This window comes from Bos grunniens, chromosome X, assembly GCF_055505025.1.
Source record: "Bos grunniens cultivar Pamir isolate PY7600 chromosome X, Bosgru_T2T1.0, whole genome shotgun sequence".
NCBI lineage: Eukaryota > Metazoa > Chordata > Mammalia > Artiodactyla > Bovidae > Bos > Bos grunniens.
This window is the reverse complement of record NC_141194.1, coordinates 66,420,712-66,442,356: the sequence shown is the minus strand read 5'-3', so window position 1 is coordinate 66,442,356 and position 21,645 is coordinate 66,420,712. Positions and strand designations below refer to the sequence as shown.

Here is a 21,645-nt window from a genome sequence, read left to right as displayed (position 1 = left end):
TAGTTTCTCCTGATAAAAAGGTCCTTCCATCCAGGTTGGAAACGGAACCTTAAATTATGTCTTTTTCCAGTCCTAGTTGCAGGTCATGAGGCATCTGATCTTCATTCAAAGACAGATTACTGAGATAAGCTTCAGAAACAAACAGGGTGTTCTTTAAGAATTCAATTAAATTTTACACTAATATCGCATAATAGCAAAGAACTATCCAAGAAATGAGTCTTACTAGATGCAGACCTCCATTAACAAACTGGGATTTAACATTGATTGAAACATCTTTTTCTCCTTAAAATTATCCTCATTTTTATCAAATACAACCAAATCAAGACTAGCTTGTTTGCAAAATAGGCCTGCTATCACTAATTTTGGCTTGATGATTTATATAATCATAACTGATCATAAACTTTTTGATTCGCTGACACATTTATAGAGTCTCAGACTGAATTTTTAAAATAAAGCAGGGCTGGGAAACTCACACCAAAGGCTTATCACAGGTTTCACCTAACAAATCTAGGTGAATTCTCCCCTTTTTAAGGTCTCAAAAATTCCTGGAGATTTTTGTACCTGTTAGTGAGATAATCTTCCTAACTCATTTAATAAACTTACTGGAAACCTAAGAGTTTCCAATTTCTGGAGGAGTCAGATAGAGAGAAAATATATTTGTTTTGTTTATAACATATAATTTTACCAAATTACTGTCATAATTAGTTTGAGAGGAAGATTTTCCCTACTCCCAGAAAACACAAGATTCAAACCCATAAGTTTTCAGATAGAAACCATAAAAGTTATAGGGATATTAGCTGGTTCATTCAGTCCTTTTGTTAACTTTTGTGAAGTCATCAGGTTTTCCATTAGAATACCAGGACACATCAGAATGCTAAGAACTCCACATAATTTCTAGGATATCTATATTAGTACTTTTACCATACATTATAACATGAGAGGATTTATTATTTCATAATATTTTTCATGTAATTTAACCAACCAAATAAACACAATTAGTTTAATATCTCTCTTTGGGATGTTTCAGGAGCACTCTGAAGCACCCCGAAGTTAGCTAGAGGTCAAAGGAACTTCAAAAGAATTCTATTTAGGAGGTTTTGTCAAAAAAAATTAATTAAAAGGGTTTAGAACATTTGGTCAGATTTAGTCAATGTTGATGGGTATATCATTTAGCTTGTTGATATGTCACAATGGGTGTAAATACAGCTCAAGGTCTAGTGAAAGTCAACTCCACCATCTTGAACCTAGTTGGCTCTAACCAATTTTCCTATGGCTGTGTCATTCCTAACAAAATCCGTTTATCTAACTAATTGTAATCCAATTTTAGAAAATCCTGATTACGCATAACTCTTTTTAGTATTTTTTCATACCTTTTTTTTTTTTACTGAAAACACACTTCCTACTTTCCTTTAGCAATCAAGAACTATCTTTTATATCAGCATTTTATAGATTGGTGAGCATAGATATCAGTGATAATTTCTAAAACTTTTGCTTTCTTAGAATATTTTAGGATGGCACCAAATATTATTCATTTATAGTCCCAAATCTCTTTAGTTTCTCTGTAAAAGGAAATTAGTGTTTAGCAGTAAATGTTTCAAAATCTTATCTGGAAATGACCTAACTATTCAATAGACTTTCAGCACTTCATTTAGCACAACCCTTAGAATTTCAAGTTATCCCAATCTTGAGAGACTATTTTAGAAAGATATTCCTAAAGCATGCTGCTGCTGCTGCTGCTGCTAAGTCACTTCAGTCGTATCTGATTCTGTGTGACCCCATAGACAGCAGCCCACCAGGCTCCCCATCCCTGGGATTCTCCAGGCAAGAACACTGGAGTAGGTTGCCATTTACTTCTCCAATGCATGAAAGTGAAGTCGTTCAGTCGTGTCTGACTCTTTGCGAACCCATGGACTGCAGCGTACCAGGCTCCTCCGTCCGTGGAATTTTCCAGGCAAGAGTACTGGAGTGAGTCCTAAAGCATAATTACTCTTAATAGAGTTTATCTAAAAGCTCATATCTCATTTACATTTTTTTTAGAAGTTTCTTCATTCAAGGTAATTTCCTTGTTGACAAACTTGTAACAGATATGATAATATTTAACTTATATATTAAACCGAGGTACAATGAAAATATTCTACTTAATGTTAATTACTCTAAGACATGTCTATATTAGATAAGTCAACAAACAAACACTAATATCAGGTATTTAATACTGAATATCTCCCAGTTCACATGAACCTGGAATTTATTGTTTAATTTAGAATTATTTGATTTGTAAGTGCTTACTTTTCTTTAAGCCAATTAAATAGAACTCATTTACAAATTAACCTCAAAAATATTACCCAGAGACAAAGACATACCAAGACATACTTAGACAGACACAAGGCAAGATCTAGCTTCATTTTCTAAGCTTAGTCATAAATTAGATATTACAATATAAAATTTACTAGTTTATAAAAAACAGTTGGAATAAATAAAAAATTTAAAGGCTTTTTCCCATTTTTCCTCAGTCTCGGTAGTTAGAGATGGTCTAGATAAGTGTTTCTGAGAACAGAGCCAGAGCCCTGGTCTCAAGGCACAGGGAAAGAAAATCAAGTTCTAACAAAATGGTGGCAGGTATAAACCAAATGGTTGCCAGACAAAGCAAAATGGCCGTCAAAAGTCACAACACAGAACACAGAGTTAAAACACACACATAGACCTGGCAGTTCTCATCAGACACTCCCTTAAATACAAGAATGCAGTCTCTCAGAAAACCTCCCATAGAGACACAGAACTTCAGATCCAAGAACTAACAGAGTAAATGAAAATATCTCAAGTCTTCAAAGATTTCAAAGGGAGGAAAGGAAGCCAGGTTGAAAGAAGAAGGGGGAGGAGGCGGGAGAGGAGGGCAAAAAGTGTGGCCTTACACACGTCTCCTGCCACCTGCAGATACCCAGACATTACAGGATTTTACCCTGGGCCTCAAGAGATGAGAGGACTGGAACTCGACCCTACCAGAAACCAGACCAGCACAGAACCAGAATTCAAGTTCTCTGCCAAGAGGTGATCAGTCTCCAATCGTCAGCTCAGGCTGAGGCCCTTCGACCAGATTCCTGCGTCCAGGACCGGGGGACTAGAAAAAAGGGAAAGGATAGGAAAGGTTAAGGAGAGGAGAGAGAGAGGGAAAAGAAGAGAGGTCAATAAAGTCTCTTGTTCCTTACTAGTTGGGGCACTCTGGCCAGTTGTCTGTGACAGGAGGAGACCAGGGACAAAAGGGTCCCAGTCACAGCTGCTGGGTCTGATCCATCAGTGGGGAAGCTGGTCCCTGAGTACCCGGAGCGGTCAGGATGTCAGTCGCAGCAAAGAAGAGTCCCCGCCAGAGTCACCATTTGTTGCAGGAAGGGGGACCCCTTCTAGGGCCCAAAACTGGGGTCTTGTCTAACACTCTGAAATAACTTGTCCAAGGAGACACATGTGCTGACAATGCAAGAGATTTTATTGGGAAAGGGCACCTGGGTGGAGAGCAGTAGGGTAAGGGAACCCAGGAGAACAGTTCTGCCACATAGCTCGAAGTCTCAGGTTTTATGGTAACAGGGTTAGTTTCCGGGTTGTCTTTAGCTAATCATTCTGACTCAGAGTCCTTCTTGGTGGTGCATGCCTTGTTCAGCCAAGATGGATGCCAGAGAGAAAGATTCTGGGAGGTGGTCGGACATGTGGTGTCTCCTTTTGACCTTTCCTGAACTCTTCCAGTTGGTGGTGGCTTATTAGTTCCGTGTTCCTCACCAGGACCTCCTGTCGTAAAACAACTCATGCAAATGGTTACTATGGTGCCTGGCAAGCGTGGGCAGTTTCAGTCAGTGTGCTTCCCCTAACACTAGCACATACCAGATCTGGAGGCAGCTCAGGATTTTGCTAACATGATCAAGTGGATTCCAGAGGAGGAAGACTGAACTATGAAATAAATATGCTAAGGAAATGTTAGAGAAATGGAATGCTTGGGTTTAAGTTTCCATTTCCATGAATGGACTCTGTTTCCTCCAAATTACTTCCTCTGCTTTTTTATTTTGGTCTCTGTCTTTCATATCATTCATATTTTTATTTTCTTAAGTGAATGATGATTCTGGGTTGTCTATTTGTATTTAAGATTTGAGTACTAGAAAGCTGAAAACTCTGTGCATGTAGATGGGACTTGAAGACTAGTTTACACTGTAGAGTGTTCTAATTGCTCCATTTCTTTGGGTAAGTCTGCATGTTTCTTTGGGTAACTCTGCATCTTTTAGTCTTTTCTGTTGAGGTATTCAGATTCCTCGCAAGTCTTCCAAAATTTCCCCTGTAGTAAGCTAAATGGAAGTAATCTCAGCGAGTAGGATGAGGTGGCTGTTATTATTGAGTATGTAAACTTTCATATAAATTAATTATACTGTTTTAAATATAATACTCTTCACTTCAACTGTGTCAGGGTTCCCTGGTCCAGAAATTGTATTAGTCTCTCCAGGGAATGAATCACTGATCTTTAGGCCAGGGAAAAGAAAGGTAGTTGACTGGCTGTGCTCTGTGGCATGGGGTCCAGGAATCTAACTGATTTCGGATAAAATTTAGACAACCAACCCTTCATTGTTATCACTATATTTATTCCCACTTTTAGAAGTACTCAGTGTTACCAAATTCCTGACCTTTTCAGGGGTTTCTCAGGGTGAATGGGATTTCAGTTTTCTCCATGCTTGTGGTTCAGCTTTCTCATATATGTGAAGTCAGCTTCACTGTTTCCTTCTTCCTCTAGGTTTTAGTAGATTTATGCCTTCATAATAGCCCATTAATGTAATTTTTGTGAGTTTTCTAGGGTATTTATTTTACTATCTTTAACTAAAATCCTCAGATACTATCTAACATTTTTCAATCATTCTATGAATGGCATCTGTTCCCTTCCAAAACATACTAGAATTGGGAATTTGTGGCATAAGTGCAGATAACTTAGGGTTAAGGTGTAGAAGGGGTTATTTAGGGGAGACCAGGTGTGCACATTTCTCTATTGGACAACTCGGTTTCCACAGGCTGAACAGGATGTGCTACATTCACTGGGAACACTTTCAACTCATTAGTATTTTGGCTCATTGTTGACATGTGCACCTCTATATATTTAGTTGTATTCTGTATACTCCATGAACTGACTAGCGCATACCCTGCTCAGCATGAGGCAGTTTCTAATATGCCCAGTCAGAAGGTTCATGGGCTTCCCTGGTGGCTCAGTGGTAAAGAATCTGTCCACAATGCATGAGATGCAGCAGACATGGGTTCAATCCCTGGGTTGGGAAGATCCCCTGGAGGAGGGCATGGTAACCCACTCCAGCATTCAGGGACGTGAGTCTGAGTGAACTCCAGGAGTCGGTGATGGACAGGGAGGCCTGGTGTGCTGTGATTCATGGGGTCGCGAAGAGTCGGACATGACTGAGCAACTGAACTGAACTGAACTGATCCATATGTACAAAAAGCAAAGATTCCCCTTTTATTCATTTTTTAAAAAGATTCCCCTTTTAAAACATAATCAGAATACTATCATCACACATACACATGACTCAAAATCAACAATAAGTAAAGTAATTTTAAAAAGTAAGCTATGAGCTTTTTCTATAGTTCAATATGGCAGAGTAGAAGGACATGCACTCATCTCCTGCAAGAGCACCAAAATTGTAACTAACTGTTGAATAACCATTGACAGGAGGACACTGGAACCCACCAAAAAAAGATACCCCACGTCCAAAGACAAAGAGGAAGCCACAATGAGATGATAGGAGGGGCCCAAACACGATAAAATCAAATCCCATACCTGCTCGGTGGGCCACCCGTGGACTGGAGAACAGTAATACCAAAGAAGTTCTCGCACTGTTGTGAAGGTTCTGAGCCTCACCATCAGGCTTCTCAGCCTGGGCAACTGGCAAAGGAACTGGGAATCCCCAGGGAATCTGACTTTGTAGGCCAGTGGGGTTTGATTACAGGACTTCCATAGGATGGGGAAGAGACCACTCTTGGAGGGCACAAACAAAATCTTGTATGCACCAAAACAGCCTGAGACCTTTGGGGCAATATTAAATGCACCAGCATTCATATTATAGGGGTCCCAGAGGAGAATACAGAGAGAAAGGAAACTTCTAATCCAGTTTTGGGAATGTAAAGAAATACTATGTTGTTTAAAAAAAAAAAAAAAAAAGAAATTAACAAGTGATAAATTCTTGGGCTTCCCTGGTGGCTCAGTCCGTAAAGAATCCACCTGCAATATAGGAGACCTGGGTTCAATCCCTGGGTTGGGAAGACCCCCCCCCCCCCCGGAGGAGGGCATAGCAACCCACTCCAGTATTCTTGCTTTAAGAATCCCCATGGACAGAGGAGCCTGGCGGGCTGCAGTCCCTGGGGTCACAAAAAATCAGACATGACTGAGGAACTAAGCACAGCACAAGCACAGTAGCACAGTATTACTAACTACAGATTTTGTTCAAATTTTACAAAATTTTATGCTAGTGTTCATTATTTGTTTTTATACCTTATTTAAGACTTCACAGTATATTTAATTGCATTGAGCAGCTTCAGCTACATGCAATATATTCTGGTTAATTCTCTTTTCATTTTCATTCTATTACAAGTATTTTTAAATTTTCCTTGTTATAGCTTCTTAGATACACCCATAATCTAAAAGTGGGCATTTAATTTCCAAATACATAAGATTTTGTTTAAATTATCCTTAACATTAATTTCTCATTTTGATATTAACTTCTCATTTAAGTGCTTTCTTCTCTGTAATCACCCTCTGTGTTTTTTTCAGTCTAACTTTACTGAGGCTTTTGACAGCTAAGTCAAAGATCTTTCTTGGTAAATGTCACATTGTACTTGAAAATATGTGGGTAATTTTCAAATATATTTTGATATTGATTTCTAACATAATTCCACAGTGATAAGAGAACAGACTCTATAATTTCAACACCTTTAGACCCTGAAACTTTTGCACCTTAGTTTATGTCCCTGGATATGTTCCAGTGTCTCCTGGTTTATAGTCTATGGGAACTTGAATAGAATTTGTATCCTACTGTTGTGTGAAAATTCTATGTCTTACTTATATTGAATTAGTTCACAGACCTTTGGGGGTCTACTATATCCCTCTACTTCTCTGTATATTCATTCTATTATTTTTTGAGAGTTTGATATTGAAACTCCAACTAAAAATCTTAATTTATCAACTTAAAAAAATAATTGTAATATATAGTGGACCTATGTCTTCCCTGGTGGCTCAGATGGTAAAGAATCTGCCTGCAATGTGGAAGACCCAGGTTCAATCCCTAAGTTGGGAAGATTCCCTGGAAAAGGGAATGGCAATGCACGCCAGTATGCTTCCCTGTAGAATTCCATGGACAGTGGAGCCTGATGGACTACAGTCCATGTGGTTGCAAAGAGTCAGACACGACTGAGTGACTAACACACACCCCCCCACACACACACAGTGGAACTATATGTAACTGTGTTCTGTATTTTCCAAGTCTCCTGTAAATGTGTTATCACACTTTCATAATTCAAAAAAATAGTTTCGTTTTTTTTTTTTTAAAGGTAAGCTATGAGCTAGAAGTAAAGTTTACTCCATCCATGAATAGAATTTAGAAAAGTACAAATAGTATGATATGGTCCTTACCTTTTCAGGAACATTCAAGAATCAGTTCAGTTCAGTTCAGTTCCTCAGTTGTGTCCGACTCTTTGCAACCTCATGAATCGCAGCACGCCAGGCTTCCCTGTCCATCACCAACTCCCGGAGTTCACTCAAACTCGTGTCCGTCGAGTCGGTGATGCCATCCAGCCATCTCATCCGCTGTCTTCCCCTTCTCCTCCTGCCCCCAATCCCTCCCAGCATCAGGGTATTTTCTAATGAGTCAACTCTTCACATGAGGTGGCCAAAGTATTGGAGTTTCAGCTTCAGCATCAGTCCTTCCAATAAACACCCAGGACTGATCTCCTTTAGGATGGACTGGTTGGATCTCCTTGCAGTCCAAGGGACTCTCAAGAGTCTTCTCCAACACCACAGTTCAAAAGCATCAATTCTTCGGTGCTCAGCTTTCTTCACAGCCCCACTCTCACATCCATACATGACCACTGGAAAAACCATAGCCTTGACTAGATGGACCTTTGTTGACAAAGTAATGTCTCTGCTTTTTAATATGCTGTCTAGGTTGGTCATAACTTTCCTTACAAGGAGTAAGCGTCTTTTAATTTCATGGCTGCAATCACCATCCACAGTGATTTTGGTACTCAAAAAAATAAAGTCTGATACTGTTTCCACTGTTTCCCTATCTATTTGGCATGAAGTGATGGGACTGGATGCCATGATCTTAGTTTTATGAATGCTGAGCTTTAAGCCAACTTTTCCACTCTCCTCTTTCACTTTTATCAAGAGGCTCTTTAGTTCTTCTTCACTTTCTGCCATAAGGGGTAGTGTCATCTGCATATCTGAGGTTATTGATATTTCCCCTGGCAAACATGATTCCAGCTTGTGCTTCATCCAGCCCAGGGTTTCTCATGATGTACTCTGCATATAAGTTAAATAGGCAGGGTGACAATATACACCCTGTTACTATACCTGTTACTACTCAGGACAGGTTTAATTATTCTATTGTAACAAATAGTTAAACCCCAAATTAAAGTATCTTAGTATAACAAAAGTTTATTTCTTGCTCATCCTCTACAAAAGGAAATGCTCACCAGAGGATTTTGTTCACTGTAAAAATAGAAAGCCTGGAGATAAATCCACATACCTGTGGACACCTTATCTTTGACAAAGGAGGCAATAATATACAGTGGAGAAAAGACAATCTCTTTAACAAGTGTTGCTGGGAAAATTGGTCAACCACTTGTAAAAGAATAAAAGTAGAACACTTTCTAACACCATACACAAAAACAAACTCAAAATGGATTAAAGATCTAAATGTAAGACCAGAAATTATAAAACTCCTAGAGGAAAACATAGGCAAAACACTCTCTGACATAAATCACAGCAGGATCCTCTATGACCCACCTCCCAGAGTAATGGAAATAAAAGCAAAAATAAACAAATGGGACCTAATTAAACTTAAAAGCTTTTGCACAACGAAGGAAACTATAAATAAGGTGAAAAGACAGCCTTCAGAATGGGAGAAAATAATAGCAAATGAAGCAACTGACAAAGAATTAATCTCAAAAGTATACAAGCAGCTCCTGCAGCTGAATTCCAGAAAAATAAATGACTCAATAAAAAATGGGCCAAAGAACTAAACAGACATTTCTCCAAAGAAGACATACAGATGGCTAATAAACACAGGAAAAGATGCTCAATATCACTCATTATCAGAGAAATGCAAATCAAAACCACAGTAAGGGACCATTTCACGCCAGTCAGAATGGCTGCTATTAAAAAGTCTACAAACAATAAATGCTGGAGAGGGTGTGAAGAAAAGGGAACCCTCTTACACTGTTGGTGGGAATGCAAACTAGTACAGCCCCTATGGAGAACAGTGTGGAGATTCTTTAAGAAACTGGAAATAGAACTGCCATATGACCCAGCAATCCCACTGCTTGGCATACACACCAAGGAAACCAGAATTGAAAGAGAAACGTGTACCCGATGTTCATCGCAGCACTGTTTATAATAGCCAGGACATGGAAGCAGCCTAGATGTCCATCAGCAGATGAATGGATAAGAAAGCTGTGGTACATATACATAATGGAGTATTACTCAGCCGTTAAAAAGAATACATTTGAATCAGTTCTAATGAGGTGGATGAAACTGGAGCCTATTATACAGAGTGAAGTAAGCCATAAAGAAAAACACCAATACAGTATACTAACGCATATATATGGAATTTAGAAAGATGGTAATGATAACCCTGTATGCAAGACAGCAAAAGAGACACAGATGTATAGAACAGTCTTTTGGACTCTGTGGGAGAGGGAGAGGGGATGATTTGGGAGAATGGCATTAAAACATGTATAATATCATATAAGAAATGAATCGCCAGTCCAGGTTCAATGCAGGATACAGGAAGCTTGGGGCTGGTGCACTGGGATGACCCAGAGGGATGGTATGGAGAGGGAGGTGGGAGGGGGGTTCAGGATGGGGAACACGTGTACACCCATGGTGGATGCATGTTGATGTATGGCAAATCCAATACAATACTGTAAAGTAAAAAAATAATAATAATAATTTTAAAAAAAAGAAACTGGAATAATTTTTGCCTAGTCTAAACTAATCATGGTAACTTCATTTCCTTGGTCAGTGATTGGTTTAGGAAAGTGCTTTCTGGGTACAATTTCTCTGGGCTTACCAAGATTGAGGAGAAAAACCTTTTTCTATTTTGGGATATTGCCGTCTACATGCTATGTGAATGTTGGTAACAGTTATTACGGGGTCATGATGAAAGTCAGTTTTAGAAGACAAATCAATAGAGTGAGAATAACATAGCGGAAATACAGAAAGGATTTGGGTCTTTCATAATGTCATAAATCACTCAGTTGACCAGTGCTGAAACCATCCTATCTCTGAAGACTTTGGTATATGAGATACTAAATTTCCTCATCACATAGGGCATCTGAGTTGGTCTTCTCCTATTTTCAGCTGAAAGTATCTTAATTGATACAAAGTGCAGTAGAAATTAATCTATTTCATGCTATAATTTGTTGCTGGTGATGGTGGTGATAGTCACTGGTTGTGACTAAGATAATGAAAAGGCTGGGGAGACTCAAAAAAAAATTTGAACCTTTGAATATTTTGGGGAGAAGGAGGGAAGAATGTGTGGTATGGAGTTAGATGAACAATCAGGAGGGTAAGACTTTCTTTTATTTGAAATGTCTAGGATTATCAATTACATAAAAGAATTCCCTGGGAAGTTGCTGAAGACAGAGGCCTATGAAAGCTGATCTATAAAGTCATATAATACCATTAAATTAAAAATCCTCATTCCTTGAGGGGATATTCAAGATCCTAGTTGGAGTAAGCAAATTCAGTTGAGGGTTACTCTTTAGTTTCAGAAGATACCTTAAAAATTCCCAAAATTTGTCTTGGACATAAGAATAAATATTGTTGATATTATCCACACTATTACTGAGGGCATTCATTGTCATAGTTGTGATGACTCTCAGTTGAGTACTAATCTAGTACCAGGGAAAGATGCCTGCATGGACTTACTTATAAGAATGCTCTATAGTGACAAGTATAACAGGAAGAAAAATTGTTTGAATGGTTTGAAGTTTTAGGGGCAAACCTAACCTGCAGGGCCCAGTACAAAAGGAAAGTGGGAGACTCATAGTTCAAATATTATTAAGAATTTCAGGTATTACCGAGGAAACCAGAATTGAAAGAGACACATGTAACCCCAGTGTTCATTGCAGCACTGTTTACAAGAGCTAGGACATGGAAGCAACCTAGATGTCCATCAGCAGACAAATGGATAAGGAAGTAGTGGTACATATACACGATGGAATATTATTCAGCTATAAAAAAGAACACATTTGAGTCTGTTCTAATGAGGTGGATGAAACTGGAGCCTATACAGAGTGAAATAAGAAAACGAAACACCAATACAATATATTAATGCATATATATGGAATTTAGAAAGACAGTAATGACAATCCTATATGCAAGGCAGCAAAAGAGACACAGATGTAAAGAACAGACTTTTGGACTATGTGGGAGAAGGCAAAGGTGATATGATTTGAGAGAATAGCATTGAAACACGTATATTACCATATGTAAAACAGATGACCAGTGCAAGTTTTATGCATGAAGCAGGGCACCCAAAGCCAGTGCTCTGGGACAATGCAGAGGGATGGGGTGGGAAGGGAGGGGGGAGGCAGGCTCAGGATGGGGGGACACATGTGTACCAGTGGCTGATTCATGTTGATGTATGGCAAAAATCACCACAATATTGCAAAGTAATTATCCTCCAATTAAAATAAATTAAATAATTAAAGAAAAAAGATTTTCAGATGTTAGTGAAAATGGAAAAGTAGGAGGCTTCAAGCACCTATCACTTCTTGGAAACACCAAAAAAAAAAAACTAAGCAAAGTTGTCTGAATCAACTTCGTCAGAACTCTGGAAAGTAGTCAAAGGATTGCAGCAACCAAGTGAATGACGAATTGGGAAAAAGTCCATTTTAACATGGTAGAAGAACTTTTTAGTTTTAACTTAGCCTTGCTCCAAACTCCTCCCAGGTGCAGTGACTGTCTTGATGACAGCCTGTGTTCCTCTTGTGGGTATCTGGTTCTGGAAGGAACAGAGCAGGCATTGCCTTTATTTTTCTTAACTCAGAACAATCTCAGTTTGGAAAAGTAGCTAAATAGAGGTCATTCCTGGAAAATATTGAAAGGTAAGTGAACAAATTGTTGTTATCTGTGGCAAAAGAGTACAATTCCATCAGAAAATATGCATGCTAAAAGTCTGGGAGGAAAAGCTGGGGGAGGGAACAACTTTGGGAACTAAGGCCTTCAAAAGCATCCACTTAATAAGAGGAGGTGAAAAGCCATGCCCACGCCTTTCTGCTTCTGTTGTCATTACCATTTCTGAATACACAGAAGAACTGTAAAAAGGAAAAAAAAAAAAAAAAGGTCTTAATACCTGGATAACCATGATGGTATGATCACCTCACCTAAAGCCAGACATCCTGGAGTGTGAAGTCAAGTGGGTCTTAGGAAGTATCACTACAAACAAAGCTATTGGAAGTGATGGAATTCCAGTTGAGCTATTTCAAATCCTAAAAGATGATGCTGTGAAAGTGCTGCCCTTAATATGCCAGCAAATTTGGAAAACTCAGCAGTGGCCACAGGACTGGAAAAGGTCAGTTTTCATTCTAATCCCAAAGAAAGGCAATGCCAAAGAATGTTCAAACTACTGCGCAATTGTGCTCACTTCACATGCTAGTAAGGTAATTTTGAAAATCCTTCAAGCTAGGCTTCAACAGTAGGAGAAGGCAATGGCACCCCACTCCAGTACTCTTGCCTGGAAAATCCAATGGAAGGAGGAGCCTGGTAGGCTGCAGTCCATGGAGTCATGAAGAGTTGGACATGACTGAGCGACTTCCCTTTCACTTTTCACTTTCACGCATTGGAGAAGGAAATGGCAGCCCACTCCAGGGTTCTTGCCTGAAGAATCTCAGGGACAGAGAAGCCTGGTGGGCTACCGTCTATGGGGTCACACAGAGTCGGACATGACTGAAGCAACTTAGCAGTAGCAGCAGCAGGCTTCAATGGTATGTGAACCGAGAACTTCCAGATGCACAAGCTGGATTGAGAAAAGGCACAGGAACTAGAGATCAAATTGCCAGCATCCATCGGATCATAGAAAAAGCAAGCAAATTCCAGAAAAACATCTGCTTCATTGATAAGGCTAAGTCTTTGACTGTGTGAATCACAACAATCTGTAGAAGTTTTTTCAAGAGATGGGAATATCAGACCACCTTACCTGCCCCCCGAGAAATCTGTATGCAGGTCAAGAATCATCAGTTAGAACCGGACCTGGAACAACAGACTGGTTCAAACGTGGGAAAGGAGTACGTCAAGGCTGTATATTGTCACTCTGCTTATTCAACTTATATGCAGAGTACATCATGCAAATGCCAGGCTGGATGGATGAAGCTCAAGCTGGAATCAAGATTGCTGGGAGAAATATTGGTAACCTCAAATACGCAGATGACACCACCCTTATGGCAGAAAGCAAAGAGGAACTAAAGAGACTCTTAATGAAAGTGAAAGAGGAGAATGAAAAAGCTGGCTTAAAACTCAACATTCAAAAACTAAGATCATAACATCCCTTCATCCCTTCACTTCATGGCAAATAGAATGGGGGAGAAATAGAAACAATGACAGACTTTACCTGCTTGGGCTCCAAAATCACTGTGGACAGTGACTGCAGCCACAAAATTAAAAGACTCTTGCTCCTTGGAAGAAAACCTATAACAGACCTAGACAGCATATTAAAAAGCAGAGACATCACTGCCAACAGAGGTCTGACTAGTAAAAGCTATTGTTTTTTCCAGTAGCCATGTACAGATGTGAGGGTTGGATCATAAAGAAGGCTGAGTGAAGAAGAACCGACACTTTTGAACTGTGGTGTTGGAGAAGACTTGAGAGTCCCTTGGACTGCAAGGAGATCAAACCAGTCAATCCTAAGGGAAATCAACCCTGAATATTCATTAGAAGGACTGATGCTGAAGCTGAAGCTACAATACTTTGGCCTTCTGATGCAGACAGTCCACACACTGGAAAAGAGCCCGATGCTGGGAAAGATTGAGGGCAGGAGGAGAAGGGGGCAACAGAGGATCAGATGGTTGAATGGCATCACCAACTCAATGGACATGAGTTTGAGCAAACTCACGGAGATAGTGAAGGACAGGGAAGCCTAGCGTGCTGCAGTCCATGGGGTCACAAAGAGTCGGACACAACTTAGCAACTGAACAACAACAACCCATGCCCAGGGCTGGTCATATCTCAGAAAACACCTGAGAAAGCCCTGAATGTTTACTTCCCACTGATCTTTAGGCTCATAGCAAGGGGGAAGTAAAGACTAAACCAGAGTTGTAAATGGACTGGCAAAGAATTAAAGGCTATAGTTTTTCCAGTGGTCATGTATGGATATGAGAGTTGGACTGTGAAGAAAGCTGAGTGCTGAAGAATTGATGCTTTTGAACTTTGAATTGGAGAAGACTCTTGAGAGTCCCTTGGACTGCAAGGAGATCCAACCAGTCCATTCTGAAGGAGAGCAGCCCTGGGATGTCTTTGGAAGGAATGATGCTAACGCTGAAACTCCAATACTTTGGCCACCTCATGCGAAGAGTTGACTCATTGGAAAAGACTCTGATGCTGGGAGGGATTAGGGGCAGGAGGAGAAGGGGACGACAGAGGATGAGATGGCTGGATGGCATCACCAACTCGATGGACATGAGTTTGAGTGAACTCCTGGAGTTGGTGATGGACAGGGAGGCCTGGCATGCTGCAATTCATGGGGTCGCAAAGAGTCAGACACAACTGAGCGACTGAACTGAAGAATTAAAGGAGTGTCCTGACACAGAACTAATCTATAAAGACCAGGGTAGATTTTTCCTTTTCTCCTTTTACTATACTTCTTTCAACTCTGAGAGTTTAAGGACATCTCTGTTAAATCACTAGCTGACCACAGGCTAACAGAACAGAGACTTCAGAGGCCACATTCAACAAAGCATATACAGGAAGCAGGAAATAAATCCTGAGGAGGGAAATACTTTCATTTCTAGAGTCACCACATTATTATATTCAAAATGTCTAGTATTCAACAACAAAAATGACAAATTATGGAAAGAAACAATGAAGTAGGTCACATTTATGGAAGTGAAAGTCTTAGATGCTCAGTTGTGTCTGACCCTTTGCAATCCCATGGACTGTAGCCTGCCAGGCTCTTCTGTCCATGGAATTCTCCAGGCAAGAATACTGGAGTGGGTAGCCATTTCCTTCTCCAGGGGATCTTCCAGACCCAGAGATCGAACCTGGGCTTCCTGCATTGCAGGCAGTTTCTTTACCATCTGAGCCACCAGGGAAGCCTGCATTCATAGGGAGAAAAGTCACATTCATAGGGACAAAAAAAAAAAAAAGGAAATTAATAGCACTGAGAAAGCACATGCACTGGACTTACTAGACACAGATTTTAAAGTTAATTGTTTTATATGTGCTCAAAGAGCTAGAGGAAACCATAAACAAAGAACTAGAGAAACCCAGGAGAATGATGTATCACCAAATAGAGAATATCAAAATTATAAAAATAAGCCAAATAGAGACCTTGAGCCTGACTAAAGGACTGGCCTCCATTGTGGGTCCAGGCTGCCCAGGGCAGGGGCCAAGGGGGCTCCCCAGGTCAACTTGAAGCTGGTCAGCAGGTGGTCCCTGGTGTTTCAGCCTCCTCTGCTACTGCCCATCCTACTGGGGAATGTCCCAGCCCAGGAGTGTGTCCCTGGAGGACAGCAGCCCCTGCAGCACCGAGTGGCCCCTGCCTGGTGCCTCTCAAGCCCCAGGAGGGGCTTCATTAAGCCTGTGGAGGTGGAGGACAGCAGGGAGTTGGAGGCCGGTCAAGTGGCACCTGCAGAAATGATCCAGGAGGAGGTTACAGCCCATGCAGCCCTGGAGAATGGCTGTGCCTTGGAAACTACTGCCAGCCCCTGCCAGAGGGGCAGAAGGCCCAGGCAACCCCTGAGGAGGAGGTGGCAACCCTGGTGGTTTCTGAGAGAGGGGTAGGTGATGGCTGAGCCAGGACATGATCCCCAAAGAGGTACGAGTCCTAGAAGGAGGACTTGGTGGATGTGAGTGCCTACAGTGGGACTGGGGAGGACTCCCGGGGGCAATAACCTAGAGGAGGACAATGAAGAAGATGAGGAAGAAGTGAAGCCCCTCTATGAGCCAAATCAAGGTGCATGGAGATCCCAGGACTCTCAGAGGGAAAAGACCCAGCCCTGAGCCAGAAGACCCATTTCAGCATGGAGCCCATTCAAGTGTTCAACACCTACTCCAACGAGGATGACCATCATTGCAACAAGGACGTGGATCCCATGGTGAGTACATCTGGAGAAGCAGGTGGAGAGGTTGGAGCTGTATCCTGTGGAATGGGAGGACGCCGAGGGCCTGGGCATCAGCATTGTTGGCATGGGGCATGGACAGACATGGGCCTGGAGAAGGTGGGCATGTACATCAAGACCGTGACTGATGGCAGTGTGGTCCATCAGGACAGCAGGATCCAGGTGAACGATCTCTTGATGCAGATGGATGGAATGAATCTGTTGGGAGTGACCCAGAGCTTCGTAGCCACCATGCTCTGGAACACCAAGGTCTGTGTGCAGTTTATGATTGGCCAGGAGTAGCTAGGTGAGGTGGCCCAGCTAACTTAGCAGACCCTGGAAACAGGTGCAACGGCAGCAGAAAATGATGGAGCAGAGATATGCTCAGCATGGGGAGGGGAAGGATAACAAAGAGATGGGAGAGTGTGCCACTGATGAGGTTGAGGAGCTGAGCCCCATGTTCCCAGGTGGCAACATGACCATTAAGGTGTTCAGCTGGCAGAGAACCAGGATGCCTTGTCCCCTGTGGACATGGAGTCTGAGAAGCTGTGCATAAGTTCAAGGAGCTCCAGATTTAGCATGCTGTGACTGAGATACAGATCCAGCAGCTGAAAGGAAAACTGCAGAGCCTGGAGCAGGAGAAGGGGCACTGGTGGGTGAAGAAGGCCCAGCTGGAACAGAGTGTGAAGGAGAAAAAGGATCACATGGAAAAGTTGGAGGGCTATGGGGGCGAGGCCCAGGGCCCATGCAAGGCTGTGAGTGAGCACCTGCGGGAGGCCCAGGCCCAGTACCAGGCCCAAGAGCACAAGTACAGCAAGGCTGAGTGCCTCATCAAGGACTACCAGCAGGAGACCAATTTCCTGAAAAAGAAGACAGCATAGCACTGGGTTCTGCAGGAGTCAGAGCTGCTAAGGAAGGAGGAGATGGACAAGCTCCTGGACAAAGTAGGCCCAGGGGTGCCCTAGGGGCAGGAGGCAGCAGCAAGTCAGCCCCTCTCTAGCACCCATCCTGTGGATTCTGGAGGGAGAAGGAGAAGTCATGCTGCTGTCTGGGAGCTCAAGGTCATGTCCCCTCCAGGGGGGTAGGAGGGGCAGGGCCCATGCCCATGCTTAAGCCTGACTCCTTCTTTCCCTTATTTTTCAGATCTTGGAACTGGAAGGAAACTTGCAAACTGAATAATTCCAATTCTACTTAACAGGAATCATCCCTTCACTGGACAATAATTAATCCCCTCCAATTGTCCTCCCTCCCCTGTCATCAATACTTCACCCTGCCCTCTACCAGCCTAGAGACAGATTTCCTGCCCTACCAGGGCCACACCTTGGAAGCCTTGTACTGACATCCCAGAGATTCAGCCTCATCCCACTCACACACACAGTATTCCAATGTTTTGACTGGAGGACAAATTTTTACTATTTTTCATCTTTTGGAGACCAGAGCTGTGCTGCTGGCAGCCTGATTTCTAAGTGATATCAACTCCATTTCCCCACTTTAACCCCAAACTTAAAGGGGCTTCGACCAAAGGAAGTGAGACCCCTCTCAGGTCCCCTTCCCTTTCAGAATCCATCTCTCATTTTACCTTTTCCCCATTTCCCTGCCTCAGCCTGGGTTTTTGTTCTTTTTTTAAAGAAAAAATAACCCTTGTTCCATTTTGGCTTTTCCTCATCCCCTGTAAATAGATCATGCCATTGATCAGCATTTCTCAGCACCTTCTTCCTTCCCTCAGATGTGCGTGTACCCACTGAAAGAGCTGACTGACTCAGTACCTAACTCCTCAGCCTCAGCAGATGGAGGGGGCGGGGCCCAACTTTACAGAAACGCTTCTCTGTGTATAATATATATGTATGGATTGTTCCTAGTATTCTATACCCCGTGCCCTCTGTTAGGTTGTCCCCATAAAAGCAGGCCCAAGAGAGAAACAACAACAAGAAAGAAAACAGACATTCTTTGGCAAAAGCTAAGAGAATTGTCACTAGCACACCTTCACCCAGTCTGAAAAAACAGATAGTAACCTAAGACTACAAAGAGATAAAGAACACTGGTAAAGGTATGATATAAATAGAAATGAGTCAGTATTGTATTTTAGGTTTGAATCTTGACTTTTTCTGACATAATTTAAAAGACAAATGCACAGGGCAAATTACCTGATTAGACATTTCTCTAAAGACGATACACTAATGGCCAATAAACATACGGAAATACACTCAACATCACTAATTATTAGATTAGTACAAATCAAAAGCACAATTAGATACCACTTTATAACAATTAGGATGAATACTGTTTTAAAATAATAAATCAAAACAGAAAATAACCAGTGTTAGTGAGGATGTAGAGAAATTGGAATCCTTGTGTGTAGTGCAGATGTAAAGTGGTGCAGGAAAACAGTATGGCAATTCCTAGGAAAATCAAATATAGAATGACCATATGATTCAACAAATTCACTTCTAGGTATATATCCAAAAGGACTGAAAGCAAAGATTCAGACATTAGCACACCAATGTTCATAGCAGTATTATTCACAATGGCCAAAAAGTAGGAACACCCCAAATTTCCACTGACAAATCAATGGATAAACAAAACGTGGTGTATCAGTTTGGTTCAGTTCAGTAGCTCAGCCATGTCTGACTCTTTGCGACCCCATGGACTGCAGCACCCCAGGCTTCCCTGTCCATCACCACCTCCTGGAGCTTGCCCAAACTCATGTCCATCGAGTCAGTGATGCCATCCAACTATCTCATTCTCTGTCGTCCCCGTCTCCTCCTGCCTTCAATCTTTCCCAGTATCAGGGTCTTTTCCAGTGAGTCAGTTCTTCACATCAGGTGGCCAAAGTATTGGAGTTTCAGCTTCAGCATAAGTCCTTCCAATGAATATTCAGGGTTGATTTCCTTTAGGATTGACTAGTTTGATCTCCTTTAACTCCAAGGGACTCTCAAGAATCTTCTCCAACACCATTTCAAAAGCATCAATTATTCGCCACTCAGCTTTCTTTATAGTCCAACTCTCACATCCATCAGTCACTTCTGTTCAGTCACTCAGTCGTGTACGACTCTTTGTGACCCCACGGAGTGCAGCATGCCAGGATTCCCTGTCCATCACCACTTCCCAGAGCTTGATCAAACTCATGTCCATTGAGTCAGTGATGCCATCCAACTGTCTCATCCTCTGTCGTCCCCTTCTCCTCCTGCCTTCAATCTTTCCCAGCATCAGGGTCTTTTCCGATGAGTCAGTTCTTCACATCAGGTATCCAAATTATTGGAGTTTCAGCTTCAGCATCAGGCCTTCCAATGAATATTCAGGACTGATTTCCTTTAGGATGGACTGGTTTGATCTCCTTTCACTCCAAGGGACTCTCAAGAGTCTTCTGTAACCCCACAGTTTAAAAGCATCAATTCTTCACCAGTCAGCTTTCTTTATGGTCCAACTCTCACATCCATACGTAACTACTGGAAAAACCATAGCTTTGACTAGACAGACTTCTGTTGGCAGTGTAATGTCTCTGCTTTTATTATGTTGTCTAGGTTGGTCATAGCTTTTCTTTCGAGGAGCAAGCATCTTTTAATTTCATGGCTGCAGTCACCATCTGCAGTGACAGAGGCCCCCAAAATAAAGTCTGTCACTGTTTCCATTGCTTCCCCATCTATTTGCCATGAAGTGATGGGACCAGATGCCATGATCTTAGTTTTCTGAATGTTGAGTTTTAAGCCTACTTTTTCACTCTCCTTTTTCACTTTCATCAAGAGGCTCTTAGTCCTTCTTTACTTTCTGTCATCTGCATATCTGAGGTTATCAATATTCCTCCCAGCAATCTTGATTCCAGCTTAAGTTACACCCTGTTCAGCATTTTGCATGATGTACTCTGCATATAAATTAAATAAGCAGGGTGACAATATTCAGCCTTAATATACTCTTCTCCCAACTTGGAACCAGTCTGTTGTTCCATGTACAGTTCTAACTGTTGCTTCTTGACCTGCATGAAGATTTTTCAGGAGGCAGGTAAGGTATTCCCATCTCTTTATGAATTTTCCAGTTTGTCGTGATCCACACAGTCAAAGGCTTTAGTGTAATCAATGAAGTATAAGTAGATGTTTTTCTGGAATCCTCTTGCTTCTTCTATGATCCAACGGATGTTGGTAATTCGATATTTGGTTACTCTGCCTTTTCTAAAACCAGCTTGAACATCTGGAAGTTCACGGTTCAAGTACTGTTGAAGTCTAGCTTGGATAATTTTGAGGATTAGCTTGGTGGCATGTGAAATTAGTACAATTATGCAGTAGTTTGAACATTCTTTGACATTGCCTTTTTTGGGGATAGGAGTGAAAACTGACCTTTTCCAGTCCTATGGCCACTGCTGAGTTTTCCAAATTTGCTGGCTTATTGAGTACAGCACTTTCACAGCATCATCCTTTAGGATTTGAAATAGCTCAACTGGAATTCCATCACCGCAACTAGCTTTGTTCCTAGTTCCTAAGCCCCACTAGACTTCACATTCCAGGATGTCTGGCTCTCGGTGAGTGATCACACCATCGTGGTTATCTGGGTCATCAAGATCTTTTTTGTATAGTTCTTCTGTGTATTCTTGCCACCTCTTCTTAATATCTTCTGCTTCTGTTAGGTCCATACCATTTCTGTGGTATGTACATATGTGGTATATACATATGATGTGGTATATACATATGATGAAATATTAGTCAGCCTTAAAAGTGAATGAAATTCTGATGCATGCTTCATCATGGATAAACCTTGACTATATTATGCTAAGTGAAATATCAGATCAGTCGCTCAGTCGTGTCCGACTCTTTGAGACCCCATGAATCGCAGCACGCCAGGCCTCCCTGTCCATCACCAACTCCCGGAGATCACTCAGACTCACGTCCATCGAGTCAGTGATGCCACCCAACCATCTCATCCTCTGTTGTCCCCTTCTCCTCCTGCCCCCAATCCCTCCCAGCATCAGAGTTTTTTCCAATGAGTCAACTCTTCGCATGAGGTGGCCAAAGTACTGGAGTTTCAGCTTTAGCATCATTCCCTCCAAAGAAATCCCAGGGCTGATCTCCTTCAGAATGGACTGGTTGGATCTCCTTG

The 21,645-nt window shown here is 41.7% G+C and overlaps 1 pseudogene; it reads left to right on the top strand.

The window, feature by feature from the left end:
* LOC147340640 (neurabin-2-like) overlaps positions 1-17,886 on the top strand; it is a 30,810-nt pseudogene extending 12,924 nt beyond the window's left edge.
* Positions 17,887-21,645: the final 3,759 nt, after the last annotated feature.